General features: G+C 44.4%; 1 protein-coding gene across 5 annotated transcripts in view; it reads right to left on the reverse strand.

Moving 5' to 3' along the window:
- The window catches only part of MDFIC (MyoD family inhibitor domain containing), a 132,554-nt gene extending 114,745 nt beyond the window's left edge, over nt 1-17,809 (reverse strand). For 3 of the 5 annotated variants that reach the window (XM_073651927.1, XM_073651928.1, XM_073651924.1), the window contains exon 1: nt 3,233-3,724. The gene's annotated coding sequence lies outside the window, so the exon portion shown is untranslated. Of the gene's footprint in view, nt 1-3,232; nt 3,725-14,090; nt 14,134-17,443 lie in introns of those variants that run through there. The other 2 variants (XM_073651925.1, XM_073651926.1) reach the window with 2 other exon arrangements.
- Between the last annotated feature and the right edge of the window lie 348 nt (nt 17,810-18,157).

Raw genomic sequence — 18,157 nt, forward strand, 5'->3', positions numbered from 1 at the left:
CTTGACCAAGATCGATGGTGGTCTCAATGCTGAGCTATATGTGAGTATCCTACAAGACGAGTTACTTCGTACACTGAAGTACTATGGGGGGTATGAAAAGGAGCATATGTTGATATTGGTGAAGAAATGGTTCAAAGACAATGAAGTAGAGGTGCAGCATTGGCCCCCACACCTCAACTCAATCGAACACTTGTGGGTAGAGTTGAAGAAAAAGTTGTAGACATACCCAAGTTGAGTTGACCAGTATGCATCAACTTTGAGAACGTGTAGAAGAGACCCGAGATCAGATTTCGGTCGAGACATGCTTGAATCTGATCAAGAGCATACCCAGAAAGATTCAAGCAGTGTTGAAAGCCAAAAGGTGGTTTTACAAAATACTAACAAAATAATAAAAATTTATTTTCCACCACCAGGAGCAAAATGGTAACAATGCAGTGACATGACAAGAATCTGCAAAACTAATCATAGTCGCAAGTTAAGTTTATTTATGAGACAGCCAAGGTGATTGTCTATAAAATGCATGTTCGAAGTAGCAGTGGATGGTGAGATATGGCATCTGAAAGTTAAAACTTTGTTACCCCTTTTGCTCGTCATTGTATACAGGTCTACAGATGAAAGTAGGTACCATAATTCTTCGGAATATACATGCAAGGCCTCATTCAGAGGTGACACTCGTACCATGTTTGTTCACGTACGCTAAAATAAAAGTGGTACGAGTGTCATCAGTGTTTTAAATCAGTTTCATCAGGGTGTCAGCTTTTACCATGAGTGATTTTAGTGTATGGATAAATGACAAAGCTTCTCCTATACATTACAGTCTTAATCACAGACAGCACATGGATTACACACAGATGCCATCCGTGTGCTGTCCATGATTTCCACGGACCCATAGACTTGTATTAGTACTTTTCTTCTGTGATGCTGGTAAAAAAATATATCTAAATAAATAAATAAATATGGACAATTGCACAAACACATGATGCACAATAAAATACGGGAATGTGAACAGTCACAAAGAACATCTACCCAATCTAGTTTATCTGTGAAAACCACAGAACACGTATGTAAAAAGAAACATGGATGAGGCCTAAAACAGATGTCAAACACTATTTTAGGATTGTTAGGAATAAGTTAGTGACAGGCACATCTACAGCAGAAGGTTGTGGCAGGCAGATGTCCTACATGACCAGCCCTCCCCTCCCATGTAGGACAAGCTGCCTACCACAGTCACACAGTTATCTCATCAGGCCCACACTGGTGGAGCTCAGCAGACTTATCTAATGTCAGGGATTCCTCAGGCAGAATTGCAGCAGCGACCTTTGTACTAGAAAATCTGTTAGACAGTAGGATTCCCTGTAGTCTAAAGCCCCCCGTCTCACATAGCGAGATCGCTGCTGTGTCACGGTTTTGGTGACGCAACAGCGATCTCACCAGCGATGTCGCTATGTGTGACACTTTGCAGCGATCAGGCCCCTGCTGTGAGGTCGCTGACCGCTGCAGAATGTCCTGGACCTTTTTTTGGTCTTTGCCCTCCCGCTGGTCAGCACACATCGCCGTGTGTTACAAGCGGGATCAGCGATCAGGCTGGTAACCATGATAAACAGCGGATTACTAGGGGAGCACGTGCACTTAGTAACCCGCTGTTTATCATGGTTACGAACCTGCTAAAGTGAGCGGTAACCTCCCGCTCACCATAGCAGAGTGGTAACCATGATAAACAGCGGGTTACTAGGTGCGCGTGTGCCCCTAGTAACCCGCTGTTTATCATGGTTACCTGCCTGCTCCTGCTTCAGCAGGCTGGTAACCAGGAGCAGGACATCGTGGAAAGATTCTTTCCACGATGTCGCTGCTCCCCTGATCGTTGGGTGAGCCTGCCTGTTTGACAGCTCACCAGCGACCACATAGCGACGCAGCAACGATCCCTGACAGGTCGTATCGTTGTCGGAATCACTGTAGCGTCGCTAAGTGTGACGGGGCCTTAAGGGTATGTGCACACAGTCAGGAGACACTGCGGGTTTGAAGCAGCGTGTTATGCAGTGGCCAGATGTTACAGCATAGTGGATGGATTTCTAGAAATCCCAAGTCCACTATGCGTCTGCGGCACACCCGCGGAAACTGACATGCGGCGCATCTTTCCAGACCACAGTATGTCAATTTTTAGGGCGGGTCCGCATGTGGACTTTCCCCATAGACCTAATCTCTATGAGGAAAGTCCGCAGGTGAAAAAAAAAAAAAAAATGGCGCCGCTCATTTGCATAAATGGTGGCGGCGGCTATTCCGCTGTGTCGGGGCCGCAGGCGGCTCTAAACAGTGTGCACATACCTATATGCAGGGTGATGCACCAAATGACAAACTCAGCTTTGCACCTGTACAATTCAGAGCTTACTACTGCACAAGATCCTGATACAACATAGCCTCATTATACTGGTCTGAGAAGACGTGATACACGAGCAGGCAGAGCAGCACGAGCCGGCAGAGCAGAGTGGCACGGCAGTGCGGCACGAGCCGGCAGAGCAGAGTGGCACGAGCCGGCAGGGCAGAGAGGCACGAGCCGGCAGGGCAGAGAGGCACGGCAGTGCGGCACGAGCCGGCAGAGCAGAGAGGCACGGCAGTGCGGCACGAGCCGGCAGAGCAGAGAGGCACGGCAGTGCGGCACGAGCCGGCAGAGCAGAGAGGCACGGCAGTGCGGCACGAGCCGGCAGAGCAGAGAGGCACGGCAGTGCGGAATGAGCCGGCAGAGCAGCACGGCAGTGCGGTATGAGCCGGCAGAGCAGCACGGCAGTGCGGTATGAGCCGGCAGAGCAGCAGAGGGGAGTTAGTTGGAGAGTAGCAGTAGCAGTGGCAGTGTGGTATGAGCCGGCAGAGCAGCACAGCAGTGTGGTATGAGCCGGCAGAGCAGCACAGCAGTGTGGTATGAGCCGGCAAAGCAGCACAGCAGTGTGGTATGAGCCGGCAGAGCAGCACAGCAGTGTGGTATGAGCCGGCAGAGCACCACAGCAGTGTGGTATGAGCCGGCACAGCAGTGTGGTATGAGCCGGCAGAGCAGCACAGCAGTGTGGTATGAGCCGGCAGAGCAGCACAGCAGTGTCAGTGTGGTATGAGCCGGCAGAGCAGCAGAGCGGAGTTAGCTGGAGAGTAGCAGTGGCAGTGGTGCTCTCAGTGTGACGGAATGCAGACACCGCGCTCCGGCCGGACAGCACTGCACTGAGCGGACACTTTTGCCTCACTTTACCTCACTGGAGAAACTTTCCTTGCTTCCTTCCCTCACTCTTCTCTCTCGTTTTCAATCCTTATTTTCATCATTTCCGGAGAGTGAGAATCATCCCCCTGTGGCAGCAGCAGTCAGCCCACCCTTCCACAGACAGAGGAGGAGGCTCGGGCTGCTGCCGCCGCCTCCTCGCCCTCCTCACGGCTCCAGAGGTGCTCTCACTTCTGTGCTGAGGTGCGAGGACAAGTCATGAGAGAGCAGCCCTGCAGTGAGTGACTAGCAGGCTCCACACCCATCCTGTCCGTCCAGTGCTGAGGCCCGGGCTAGACGATTAGTCACCCTCTCATCTCCTCAGCATGGTGCAGGTTCCTCTCACACGTCCATTGCCTCCTCACACGCAGTACTGGTCACTGGAGGTGGATAGATAGGAGGCTTTATTTCCCTCAGGACTTCAGTAACATGCCTCCAGTAGTTCGGGTGGGCCTCCTTCTGTGACTGACTGATAGCACAGTGCTGCAGTGTGGTGGAGTGCTGTTAACCCCTGCGCAGCAGTGTCTGCCATTAGTGGCATCCCTTAGCACTACTATGGGCCCACAGGTTCCAGCAGCACCAGCCCCTGGCCTCACTGTATGACCAGGTCTGCAACAGCTATTTATTTTTTTAAGTTACCAAACAACTAAATAGTTATAGTTAAATAGTCAGGGCTACAATGACGTGTGGTAATGCATCATCATAGCTAATGATTGTCAACGGGGTCGCCATGCAGAAAGGAAAGAGTTAAAGTGCCCAGTTATTTAGGCTCTGTTCCCACAGTGAGTTTTTGTTGCATTTTTGCTGTGTATAAAACACAGCATCTTACAGTTCCAGCAAAGTAGATGGGATTTATAGAAAAAACGCAATGAAAACCTTCAAGTAAAGTAATTTACCACTGAAGGTGGTTTGCACGTTAATGACCAGGAAAATTTTACAATTCTGACCACTGTCACTTTATGAGGTAATTACTCTGGAACGCTTCAACGGATTCCACTGATTCTGAGATTGTTTTTTCATGCCATATTGTACTTCATGATGGTGGTAAAATTTCGTTACTTTGTGAAAAAAAACAAAAATTTTGCAATTTTCAAACCTTGAAATCAGAGAGATATGTCACACATAATAGTTAATAAATATCATTTCCCACATGTCTACTTTACATCAGCACAATTTTTGAAACATTTTTTTTTGTTAGGAAGTTATAAGGGTTAAAAGTTGACCAGCAATTTCTCATTTTTCAATCAAAATTTTCAAAACCATTTTTTTAGAGACCACATCATATTTGAAGTGACTTTGAGAGGCCTTTATAACAGAAAATACCCAAAAGTGACACCGTTCTAAAAACTGCACCCCTCAAGGTGCTCAAAACCACATTCAAGAAGTTTATTAACCCTTCAGGTGCTTCACAGGAATTTTTGGAATGTGGAAGAAAAAAATGAAAATTTAACTTTTTTTCACAAAAATGGTACTTTAGACCCATTTTTTATTTTAGCAAGGGTACTAGGAAAGAATGGACACCAAAATTTGTTGTGCAATTTCTCCCAAGCACGTTGATACCCCATATGTGGGGGGAAACCACTGTTTGGGCACACGGCAGGGCTCGGAAGGGGAAGAGCACCATTTGAGTTTTTGAATTCAACATTTTCTGGATTAGTTAGTGGATGCCATGTCGCGTTTGGGGAGCCCCTGATGGGCCTAAACAGGGAGAGTCCCCCACAAGTGACACCATTTTAGAAATTAGACTCCTCAGGGAACTTATCTAAATGTATGGTGAGCACCTTGAACCCCCAGGTGCTTCACAGAAGTTTATAACATTGAGCCGTGAAGATAAAAATTTCACATATTTCCCACAAAAATGTTTTTTACCCTCAAATTTTGCATTTTCATAAGGGTAACAGGAGAAATTGCACCATTCAATTTGTTGTGCAATTTCTCCTGAGTAAGCCAATACCCAATATGTGGGGGAAAACCACTGTTTGGATGCACAGCAGAGCTTGTAAAGAAAGGAGCGCCATTTAACTTCTTGAATGCAAAATTTGCTGGAATAATTAGCGGACGCCATGCTGCGTTTGAAGAGCCCCCAATGTGCCTAAATAATGGAAACCCCCCACAAGTGACACCATTTTGGAAACTAGACCCCTCAGGGAACTTATCTAGATGTGTGATGAGCACCTTGAACCCCCAGGTGCTTCACAGAAGTATATAACATTGAGCCATGAAAATAAAAATTTCACATTTTTCCCACAAAAATGCTCTTTTAGCACCAATATTTTTATTTTCACAAGGGTAACAGGAGAAAATGAAATTCAACATTTGTTGTGCAATTTCCTCTGAGTACGCAGGGAAAACTACTGTTTGGTCGCATTGCAGAGCTCAGAAAAGGAGTGACGGTTTGTAACGTAGACTTTGATGGAATGGCCTGCTGGTGTCATGTCATGTTTGGAGAGCCCCTGATGTGCTGAAACAGTGGAAAACCCCCACAAGTGACCCCATTTTGGAAACTAGACCCCACAAGGAATTTATTTAGATGTGTGGTGAGCACCTTGAGCCCACAGGTGCTTCACAGAATTTTACAACGTTGATCTGTGAAAATGAAAAAAATATATTTTTCCCACAAAAATGTTGTTTTAGCCCCCAATATTTTCATTTTCACAAGGATAGGAGGAGAAAGTGGACCCCAAAATTTGTTGTGCAATTTCTCCTGAGTACGCCGATGCCCCATATTTGGTCGAAAATTACTTTTGAGGCACAGTGCAAAGCTCAGAAGAGAAGAAGCGCCGTATTGGAGTTTGTATATTACTTGGCTGGTTTGACGGTTCCATGTTACATTGGCAGAGCCCCTAAGGTGCCAGAACCGCAGAACTCAGAACTCCCCATAAGAGACCCCATTTTGGAAACTACACATCTCAATGAATTCATCTAGGGGTGCAGTGAGCATGTTGACACTTTATGTGCCTCACTGAATTTTACACCATTGGGCGGTGAAAGATGAATTACATTTTTACCACCAAAGTTTTTTTAGCCCCAGATTTTATGCCATATGTGACTGTACAGTACTGTTTAAGTCACACGGCGAGACTCGGGAGCGACGGAGCGCTATTTGCCTCCTGGAGTGCAGATGTTCCTAGAATAATATGGACACCATATACAGGGGCCCTAAGTGCTAGAAGAGCAGAATCCCCCCTCAAGTGACCCAATTTTGGAAATTATACCCCTTTGGGAATTTATCTACAGGTGTGGTGAGGATTTTAACTACATGGATGTTTTCCAGAAACAAGCAGCAGCGGATGTTGCTGAGTGAAAATTGTAAACTGCCATTGTAGTGACCAGTACGTTGTAGTGACCAGTACTTTATGCCCAGCTCGTGCTTCTGGAGACATGTACCCGTACATTAGATGGGCTCTCATCGCTGCAGAAATGCCAAACGTATGGACACTAACTGCAGTTTAGGCACACTGTGGGGCTCAGAAGGGAGGTGGGCATTTGGATTTGGGAGCACAGAATTTGCTGAATTTCTTTTGGGGGGCAAAAGCCATTTTGCTTTTTCAGAGCCTTTGTGCTACTAGTAACATGGAAGCCCCCTATATTTACGTTAATAGATGACGGACCTGAGTGGATTGAGTCAAAACTTTTATTTTGATTCAAAATGTTATGTAAAATGTTTACCATTTATCCTGTGCTCTACTCTGAGCACTGATATCGGGGTTTCCATTTAAATCTCCGAGTGATGTAATTCAGATGAAACCCCCCAGGGATCCATTCACTATAATGAGGCAGCAGAGTTACTCTGGACTCCATCTGGCATCAGTTTAGCGGGGTCCTTTTTTTCAGAGGTTCACAAAACTGTGGCCGACGGCACATTTATGCACGCCTACTAAAAAGACGGACACCGTGGGATCACAGGCCAGAACAAGGGTTATGGTGGCTTGTTTTTTTGTGGAACAAGATGACATTTTCAGTGGTACCATTTTTATTTAAATTCGTTATTATGATCGTGTTTTATTCCAATTTTTGTTTGGCGGTATGATGATAAAGCATAGTTTGTTGCCTGTTTTTTATTTTTTTACGGTGTTCATTAAAGGGGTAACTAGTGGGAGAGTTTTATAGGTTGGTTCGTTTTGGACACGGCAATACCAAATGTGTACTTTTGTTGTTTTTTTTATACTAATATTTATTTATTTATGGGTACAATATATATATATATATATATATATTTTTTTTTTTTTTTTTGTGTGATTTTTAAAAAAAAAATTTTTTACAACTTTCTTTTTTACTTAGTCCCACTATGGGACTTTCACTTTCTGCAGTCTGTAAGGTGGCTGCCGGACAGGTCGTGGACGGGAGGTATGTGTCTCCGAAGTGCCAAGCTTCGGTGATGTAGGACCCGGAGAAGCAGGCTCCAGCACACATAGTGCTGAGAGGAATTTAATGGGCCCGGATTACAGGGCTGGGTTTTACGAGCAGCTGAAAGAGCTGGGGGGGAACAGCTGCTCACTTACCTCCAGTCCAGGTCTTGGAAGGCCAATTTAAGACAGCTGCACCTGTTCAGTCTGTCTGTGTTTGTTGGGCAAGGTGAGCAGACCTTGCTGGTGCTTCTTAGACTCTGCAGGAGGCAGAGAAAAACACCTTGTTTAAACGTCTGAAGCCGTGCTGCATGGACTTGTTATTTTGAGCTTTGTTCTGTTATTCCTTTTTGTGTCTGGAAAAGGCTGTTACTTTTGTTTCTTAACTGGTGTATGGACACTAAATAAACCACCAGTTTGTTTGAACCCGTGGACTGCATCACTGTGTGAACCCATGCCTACCTCCAACGCGGCTCAGTGAGTACAAATCCCTACAAGTCTCATCACTATTATAAGGCATAGTAATGCAAGATCACTTCTATGCCTTATAGCTGTCAGCCCTGCAGACACAAGTTAGTTAGATCATGCATTGCACATGATCTAACTCCCTTTCTAGTGCCGGGTAACTCGGCTATCATCATGACATCAGGTCACCATGGCAATGATCGGGACCCTAGAATGACATTGCGGGGTCTCCGATCCAAGAGCAGAGGGGCTTTTGTCCCTGTGCCTGCTCGCTAAATTCTGCGATTGCAGCATTTAGGGGGTTACAGTGCGGAGCGGTGTTGGCACCGCTCTTGACAGTGAGTGCCAGTTGTCAGCTGTCAGAATCAGCTAATACCCGGCGGCGATCGCGCACGCACAACCTCTGTGCTCACAAAATCGCCTAGATGTATCCATATGTACCAGGCCATATGGACGTATGGATACGTCTCATGTCAGAAAGAGGTTAAATATTTGGTTCAGAAATTTTGCAAAATCAAAAAGTTACCAAAAGATCATGGTGGGAACATTGCCTTAGATTTCTATACTGTATGGTATTCTTTGCCTCTATCATTGTCATTGCAGTATTCATTCCCTATTGTACGCTCACTTGTTACTGACATAAAACCTGTTTGTCATTTTGCTGTTTTTCTGTACAAATCACATCTCTAGATTGGTTACTTACAAGTTGGACAAATGTTTTTGGTTACACAACTTGTCTGGGAAATGCTCTCACATGACGAAAGTCGATGTATAGCCCTAGCCTTACGTAGACACAAGCTAAACAAAAATTGCTAGCTTTTATCATCATCTCTTGTTAAGTTAAAGGGGTTGTCACAAGATTGTAGAGATAAGGGATAACTTGCTTATTGTAATCTTGCACCATTACCGATTCTGAGAACTGAGCGATGTAATAGAAGTGGAGTGCGGTGCTCGCGCCCCCTAAGAGCCCCATTTTCTTGAACGTTGGGAGTCCCAGCAGTCTAGCAATCAATAAGTTATACTTTATGTGCACTCAATAGAATAAATCTTGGTAAAACCCCATTAATCCTCTGAACAACATTGTTTTATTACTAACTATGCAAAACCAAGTTATTGGTGTTCAGAGGGTTAGTGTAAAAAAAAAAAAAAAAATCTATGACGTATGGCACATGGCAGGGATTAAGCATTGGTAGCTAAAACGTCAATAAAAAAGCACCTAGTAATCTACCTAGTGACCTAGTAAGTCTGCTGTCACTCCATGTCAGGGCCGGCTCCAGGTTTTCGTGGGCCCCTGGCGAAAGTCTGTGTGCCCCTTTAACACCTACCACGATTCATTATGCACAGATGTGGCAGAGAAATATAGGTATAGTACAATGCCAAAGATTTTACATGAGTGATATCTATTGTAAATTATACAATACATATAGTATAATGCATCCCATAGTCCTCCTTATAGTATAATGCACAGCCCATTGTCCTCCATATAATATAATGCACCCCCCATATTCCTACATATAATAATGCACAGCCCATAGTCATCCATGTAGTATGATGCACAGCCCATAGTCATCCATGTAGTATGATGCACAGCCCATAGTCATCCATGTATGACAGGACTGGCGTATAGAAAATGTGGTTCTCATATTCAAAAAGGGGACAAACCGAACTTGGAAATTATAGGCCAGTAAGCTTAACCTCTACTGTGGGTAAAATCCTGGAGGGTTTTCTAAGAGCTGCTATAATAGAGTATCTGAAGAAGAATAACCTCATGACCCAATATCAACATGGGTTTACAAGGGACCGTTCCTATCAAACTAATCTGATCAGCTTTTATGAGGAGGCAAGTTGCGGACTGGACCAAGCAAATGCAGTGGATGTTGTGTATATGGACTTTTCAAAAGCTTTTGATACGGTTCCACACAAAAGGTTGATGCATAAAATGAGAACAATGGGGAAAATGTATGCATGTGGGTTAAGAACTGGCAGGAAACAAAGGGTGGTTATTAATGGAACACACTCAGACTGGGTCTCAGTTAACAGTGGGGTACCACAGGGGTCAGTATTGGGCCCACTTCTTTTTAACATATTTATTAATGACCTTGTAGGGGGCATACGGAGTAGTATTTCAATAAATGCAGATGACACTAAACTCTGCAGGGTAATCAATACAGAGGAGGACAATTTTATATTACAGGAGGATCTATGTAAACTAGAAGCTTGGGCTAATAAATGGCAAATGAGCTTTAATGGGGATAAATGTAAGGTAATGCACTTGGGCAGAGGAAATAACATGTATAATTATATACTTAATTGTAAAACACTGGGCAAAACTGTAACTGAAAGACCTGGGTGTGTTGGTGGACGACAAGCTCGCGTTTAGTGGCCAGTGTCAGGCAGCTGCTGCAAAGGCAAATAAAATAATGGGATGCATTAAAAGAGGCAAAGATGTTCGTGAGGAGAACATAATTTTACCTCTATAAAAGTCACTAGTGCGACCACACTTAGAATACTGTGTACAGTTCTGGTCTCCGGTGTATAAGAAAGACATAGCTAGAGAAGAGCGACCAAGGTTATTAAAGGACTGGGGGGTCTGCAATACCAAGACAGGTTATTACACTTGGGGTTATTTACTTTGGAAAAAATTAAGGCTTAGGAGTGATCTTATTAATATGTACAAGTATATGAGGGGACAGTACAAAGACCTTTCTACTGACCTTTTTTCTCTGAGGCCTGAGACGGGAACAAGGGGGGGGCATCTTCTACGTCTGGAGGAAAGAAGGTTTACTCATAATCACAGACGCGGATTCTTTACTGTAAGAGCAGTGAAACTATGGAACTCTCTGCCGCATGATGTTGTAATGAGTGATTCACTACTAAAATTTATGAAGGGCATGGATGCCTTTCTTGAAAAGTATAATATTACAGGTTATATATACTAGATTCCTTGATTTTCGTATGGAGTCAGGAAGGAATTTTTTTTCCCCAATGTGGAGCTTAGTGTTTGCCACATGTTTTTTTTTTTTTTTTGCCTTCCTCTGGATCAACATGTTAGGCTATGGGTTGAACTAGATGGACTTGGTTTTTAAGGTTGAAGGAAGACTATGTTACTATGTAGTATAATGCACAGCCCATATTCCTCCATATATATTAATTCACAACCCACAGTCCTCCATATTAGTATAACACACAGCCCATATCCTTCATATAATATAACGCACAGACCATAGTACTTCATATAGTATAATGGACATCTCATATTCCTCCACATAGTATAATGCACAGCCCATAGTCATCCATGTAGTATAATGCACTGCCCATAGTCATCCATGTATTATAAAGCATACATGCATTTTGAATCCTGACAGCGTTCACACAGCATGTGGTTGCCCAGCAGACTGGGCAACCCCTTTAAGGTTGAATTCACACATGATGAAGCTTTGATTTGAGTAAGAACGCAGCAACTGTACATGGAGCACGAGGCAGATACATGTATGTACTACTCTCTTTAACTGAGCTACATGGCCTCCTTGTACTGCCATACAGGCTAGACAGTGTGTCGTAAATACGGTGATATTCTTCTCTAGAAGAAATGTTCCTAGTGGGAATGCATGCTTATAAACGCAGTTAATCATCCCACCAATTAGCTGGCTTAAAGGACAGCGGTACTCCAAACTAATGCCCTGTCCCCTTTATTGTTTTCCAGACAGAACACCATAAATTTAGTAGTTGTAGCTGTGTTTCATTTACTTAAATTAGACAGCTGAAGTACCGGGCACAACAACTACTGTAATGCACACGCCCGGGCTGAGCGGCGTGTGCGTGTATATGTAGTGATTCCACTGTGCCATGAACCAGAGAGTACCTGGAGGGGCGTAACTAAGTATCTGCCTGATCCGACCAAGGTCGCACGACGGCATACGACGCCAGTGCACCAGGGAGGAACCGGGCAGAGGGACCAGGTGCTACTCCAGGTCAGACCCCGGACACAGCTGTTGACCCACACAGGGGAAAACTAGAACAGGCAGGTTAGGCTGGCACACCGACTGGTGGGTATAGGCAGACACGGCTGGAATACAGACGGGTGGATGCTGGCGAGCACGGTATGCAGGCAGGGGGGTACAGGCAAGCACGGCTAGAGTGCAGACAGGGAGGCACTAGCAGGTAGGAACACAGGCGGGATAGGACCCAGTACACACTGGGACTCAGGAACAGAACCACAGATGTGGTGGACAAACACAGCAGAGTGAGGCCGCCTGGAGCGGCGAGCAAGAGGTCAGAGCAGGACGAGGCCGCCTGGAGCGGCGAGCAAGAGGGTCAGAGCAGGACGAGGCCGCCCGGAGCGGCGAGCAAGAGGGTCAGAGCAGGACGAGGCCGCCCGGAGCAGCGAGCAAGAGGGTCAGAGCAGGACGAGGCCGCCCGGAGCGGCGAGCAAGAGGGTCAGAGCAGGACGAGGCCGCCCGGAGCGGCGAGCAAGAGGGTCAGAGCAGGACGAGGCCGCCCGGAGCGGCGAGCAAGAGGGTCAGAGCAGGACGAGGCCGCCCGGAGCGGCGAGCAAGAGGGTCAGAGCAGGACGAGGCCGCCCGGAGCGGCGAGCAAGAGGGTCAGAGCAGGACGAGGCCGCCCGGAGCGGCGAGCAAGAGGGTCAGAGCAGGACGAGGCCGCCCGGAGCGGCGAGCAAGAGGGTCAGAGCAGAGGGGACAGGGCTCTGTACACACGGAACAGACAGGAAGGGAAAGGCAGAGCCAGATACCCACAGGGTACTTGCAGTGAAGTAGCGAGTGGACCACAAACTCACAAACGCAAGTATAGTGACAACGAGCAGGAGTTAGGTACGAGTTCTGACTCTGCAGAAAAAGGAAAGGTATGGACATAGAGAAAAACAGGAAACAGGCTAGAAGAGTATTCAGACAAGAACAGACACAGTAGCAAGATACAGGAGCGGGTCTAGGTATGCAGCCCCTAGAAGGCGGAAGGAACAGGCTAGGAGCGTGTTCAGACAGGCCTGGAAATACAGCCTCCAGGAAAGGCAGGCAAGCAAACACAGAAAGGGACCTGGCACCCTCAGAGTGAAAGAGCACACTGAATGAAACACAATGCTCAGGCAGGGTTTCTTGGGAGGAGCTGGGTTAAATGCCAGATGACAGACAGCAATAGGCTGAGGACGCACAAGGGGTGTGCCCGCAGCAGCTACAAGAAACAGGAAGTGATCCGCCCTTAAGCAGCAGAAACAGAGGCAAGCAAACAGCATGGGGGGAAGCCAGGCTAGCAGACAGGACTGGAGATCAAGTGCGCGCTCTTGCACAGTGGGAGATGGACCAATATGCAAGGACGCCGCCAGGTATGTTACAATTGCTAAATGAGCCACACCTCCCACTTATTGTTTACAAGGTACAGCACCACATGTTATTGGTGGCTGTGTCTGATATTGCAGCTAAGTCCCATTTTCTAAAAATGGAACTAAGCAGCGATTTCAGTCAGAACCACTACAATGGTGCATCAATACTCCTCCTGTCTAGGTAAATCAAGGAATACTTGCAAAATCCGACTGATATTTTTAGAGGTTTTTGCATTCCTGTAGTCTAAGACTGAAATGGTGCCCTTGATTGCACTTTATTTAAACTCCAAATGTTGGGTTCTTAGCCAGCATACAGTTATGACCTTTCCTGTAGATTGATAAATATTCTTTGTGGGAGAATCCCTTTGCCTCCTTCCTTTCAATGACCGTACCTGCAGTGAGGCACATGCTAATACTAAATGGTTATTCCTCCAGCAATCCCAAGAATGGGAATAGAGCTAATCTTGAGCATAAGCAACTCTGCTACATTCTGAGCCCGATTCCCAAGATCAAGTGTCCTGTTCTTACAATCAGCGGTCAGACTGATCAGTTAGCCCCCATGGGTAGGGGATAAATTACAATTTTGGTAGTAACCCTTGATAATAATAATTTTTATTTCCATAGTACCAGCATATTCTGCAGCACTGTACATTTTAGAGGGGACTTGCACAGACAATAAAACATTACAGAATAACACATAACTCACCAGATACCAAGAGGAGTGAAGGCCCTGCTCGCAAGCTTACAATCTAGGAGGAAATAGGGGAGACACGAAAGGTAAGTGGTAACACGTGCTTGTATAGTATGATCCAGCTATAAGTATAATAAATAGGATATTCACATAACGCAGCATGAACCAGTCACCAGCTAATATCTATACAGTACAGATGCAGAGTGTTATTAAGTGCATGGAGAGTGTGTGAACATATGCTACGAGGGTCCTGACTTTGAAGACATTTTTGTATGGGCAAAATGGGGATAATTAGATAAGTGATGTGAGGCGATAGGCAAGTCTAAATAAATGCGTTTTTAAAACTGTGTTTTTTGGGAAATAATTGAATTGACCTGGGTAGTGCACTCCAAAAGTGGCGCAGCACGCGAGAAGTCTTGGAAACAGGAGTGAAAGGTTTGGATTATTGAGAATGTTAGTCTTAGGTCATTAGCAGAACGGAGGGCACAGGTAGGGTGATAGACTGAGATGAGGGAGGATATGTAGGGCGGTGCTGAACCATGTAGAGCTTTGTGTGTGAAAGTGAGAAGTTTATACTGAACTCTCTAGCAGATGAGTAACCAGTGCAATGACTGGCACAGGGTAGAGGTATTGGTGTAGCAGTTGAACAGGAATATGAGCCTGGCTGCTGCATTCAGGAGGGATTGGAGAGGGGAGAGTTTAGTAAGAGGGAGACCGATTAGTAGAGAGTTGCAATAGATGAGAATGAATAAGAGCAACAGTAAGATTTTTTTGAAAAAGAAAAGAGATATTTTTGAGGTGTAGCTAACTAAGCAAGTGAGTGATCACATGTAGGGGTTAAATGAAAAATCTGAATCAAATATGACCCCAAGACAGCAGGCTTATTGCTGGGGAGTAATTGTAGAATCACACACAGAAATGGCAATATCGGGCATAGGTAGGTTAGTGGAGAGAGGAAACACAAGGAGTTCAATTTTAGATAGAGGGAGGACATAATGTTAGAGACGGCAAAAAGACAATCACTGGTATTTTGTAGTAATGCAGATGTAATATCAGGAGACCATGTGTATAATTGGGTGTCATCAGCATATAGATGGTACTGTAAACTGAATCTACTGCTGGTTTGTCCTATAAGGGGCAATATATATGGAGAGTAGGAGAGGGCCTAGGACTGAACGCTGAGGAACCCCAACAGTAAGGGGAAGATTAGAAGAAGAGCCAGCAAAAGATACAGTAACGGAGCGGTCAGAGAGGTAGGAGGAGAACCAGGAGAGAGCTGTATCCTTCAGGCTGATAGAGCGGAACATTGTGAGGAGGAGCTGCTGATCCACAGTGTCGAATGCTGCAGAGAGATCCAGGAGAACAGCAAGGAGTAGTGACCATTAGATTTAGCTGTTAGTAGATCATTAGAGACTTTACTAAGGGCAGTTTCAGTAGAGTGAGGAGCAGAAACTCTTTAACATATTAACTAACAAATGTAACTTAAAGAGCTTCAATTTAAACTCTACCACCACCAATGAAAAATGAAAGAGTGACACAACAATACAAAGAAAATGTAGTTGCACAGTGCCAGTAGAAGGAAATGAGAGTCGAGTGATTAATAAGATGCGGTTGTACTTGTTTTCTAATTAAATTATCTGCCAACCGAAGTCAGGAGTGCAGAATGGAAGGGAACGGGCAGCTGAATTTAAGCAGCATCAACACGGGTATAGGAACATCTAACTTTACTATTATTGAAGGGAGTTTCAGCACATTAAAGTCTTCATTATAAACAGCTGACAAAGGAACAGAATAATAAGACTACTACTTCCTTAAGAATCTCCTGGCACACCTGTGCCAATACTTCCTTGGTTCCCCGCCAGTGCCTGTTTACAAAGCTCCAGTGATGACATGGTGTGTCGACACATGATACCTGCAACCAACACCACTGAGGTCACCACTCTGACCAGTGATAGGCTCCAGCAATCACGTGTGAAGATGACATGACATGGCTTGACTTGGGTGAAAAAAGATCAGCGGGGGACCAGGAAAATATCAGCATGGGAGTGATAGGGGATGAGTATGTTCATAGCATTGTATGTGATCAAACACTTCATGGACCTGGAAAACCGCTCTAATAATATTCATTTTTATTATGTTTTTCATTTTGTTACTTGATCTTATCTTGTTAAGAAAACCCCATGGTAACATTTCCACAGAAAAGTTGGTGTCGGATCTTGTCTGTAGAGGTATAAGCATTTTATTGAGCTTTTGGGTTTAATGAAGACATCATTTATGTGTGCCTGTACTCATGTAATTATGGCACTATGTTTTGGGAAGTGTCCATGTATTTCATCTGATTGCTCCCTGTTTTGTTTTGCAGCGTTCAGACACACATTGCATATCTTACTACAAGTAAAGAAAAATGAGCAATGGAATAAGTGCAAATTATCAAAATAGAAAACCTCTGTCATTTCCATAATTCCTAACATATTACTTTTACGTTTTTGTTGTGCATCTGAGACTAATAGTTCCTTTTTTTGCTTCCACTTTCCATTACGGTCAAAAGCTGTATCATTCAGTTAATTATGCCTATAACATCGCCTGCGTCATTTAATAGTTGCCCAATATAATTATGCACTCAGCTTTCCAGGTACAAGAATTCAGATGTGGTTTGGTAATGTAATACTGGTGGAGTTTGTAAGGCTCTGTATGTTTTTTTTCGTAAATTATGTCCCAAAGTGTGAAGGCCTATGTCATACGATACGGTAAATGCAGTTAGACAAATAGGTGTGTTTTACATTAGTAGAAATTAATTGAAATCTATTACTGATGAATCCCACAGGGAACAGGGTCAACGTCATTAAATACATTCTCTGTCCAGCACTGGAGCACAAACGGGATTTTAGAACGGCTCTGTTTTATCCTAGCACGCAAAGTGCTGTAGCTTTCTATTGCAATTCATGTGGCAGCTCAGATCTCAGGAACTGGAATCTAGGGAAGAATGTATGTTTACATACACACGTGTCCATAGGAGTCTGTGTACCGAATAGTCATAGAGGAACATTTTAGCAACATATGAGCGGTAACCAGTAAAAGCCATTATGTGGCCCTGGAGAACCTCCTACATTTAACATCATGAATTTATCGATTATTGCTGTTTTCCTGAAAAAATATATATATGAATAAATATATAGTCGTCATTTTGTTGTCTTCCTTTTTCACAATAAATTGTTCCTTTTTGCGTGAGGTATTTTCACTTTAAGTGAATATATGCTGACGCCAGTATTCTTAGAGATAACCAGCCAGAGCGAGCAGCGTTATGCCTCTGAAGATATACATTTCATACTCCTAGGTATCACAGACTTATAACAAAGTACCGTACTTACTGCACAATTCTCTCGATGTCCAGCAAAGTTCGGCGTTGCAAGTTTCCTGTAGCTCCGAATGTATGTATATAATTATACTGTACCGATGCCACACAAACGTTATTTCATCTGTTGCAAGACGAAAACTTTCTTCAGGTCTTCTGCTCTGTTATATCTTGCCTTGCATACTTAAACGTCTGTTCCCACAGGGTGAATCGCAGAAGCACATCACAGCAGGTCATGGGTATTTTGCAGTTCAATATGCAGTTTTCTTCATCAGAGGACAAATATACAGATACATAGGGCTGCTGTACTCTCGAAGTTAGCAGCCATTACACAACTCTGCTCAGAAGTCTACATACTGTAAAGCTTACCAACACCCCCACACACATACCATCACACGCCATCTAGTGCTTCACAGCACATACATAACTTTTCAGAAGATAAAGTTCAGTTTGAAAGAACAAGTTGACAACAAATGAAGTGGTTTTCTCAATATTTCATCCAAACAATTGCCAGGGGCAGCACCCATTAATTCATCACAATAACATTTGTACTAGAAAACTTTTTTTTTTTCACTTTGAGTCATTTATAAAAATAAGGATTATGCCTAGTATAGCATGCAGGAAAAAAATCACGATTCCTGTTCAGAAGTAATGTCCGTCAGGTAAACACAAAAATAGGTCATCCAATTAAGGGCATGTGCACATGTTGCGTTTTTACATTTATTTTTTT

This window comes from Phyllobates terribilis, unplaced genomic scaffold (assembly GCF_046119375.1).
Source record: "Phyllobates terribilis strain yellow unplaced genomic scaffold, ASM4611937v1 Scaffold_11__3_contigs__length_659146591, whole genome shotgun sequence".
NCBI lineage: Eukaryota > Metazoa > Chordata > Amphibia > Anura > Dendrobatidae > Phyllobates > Phyllobates terribilis.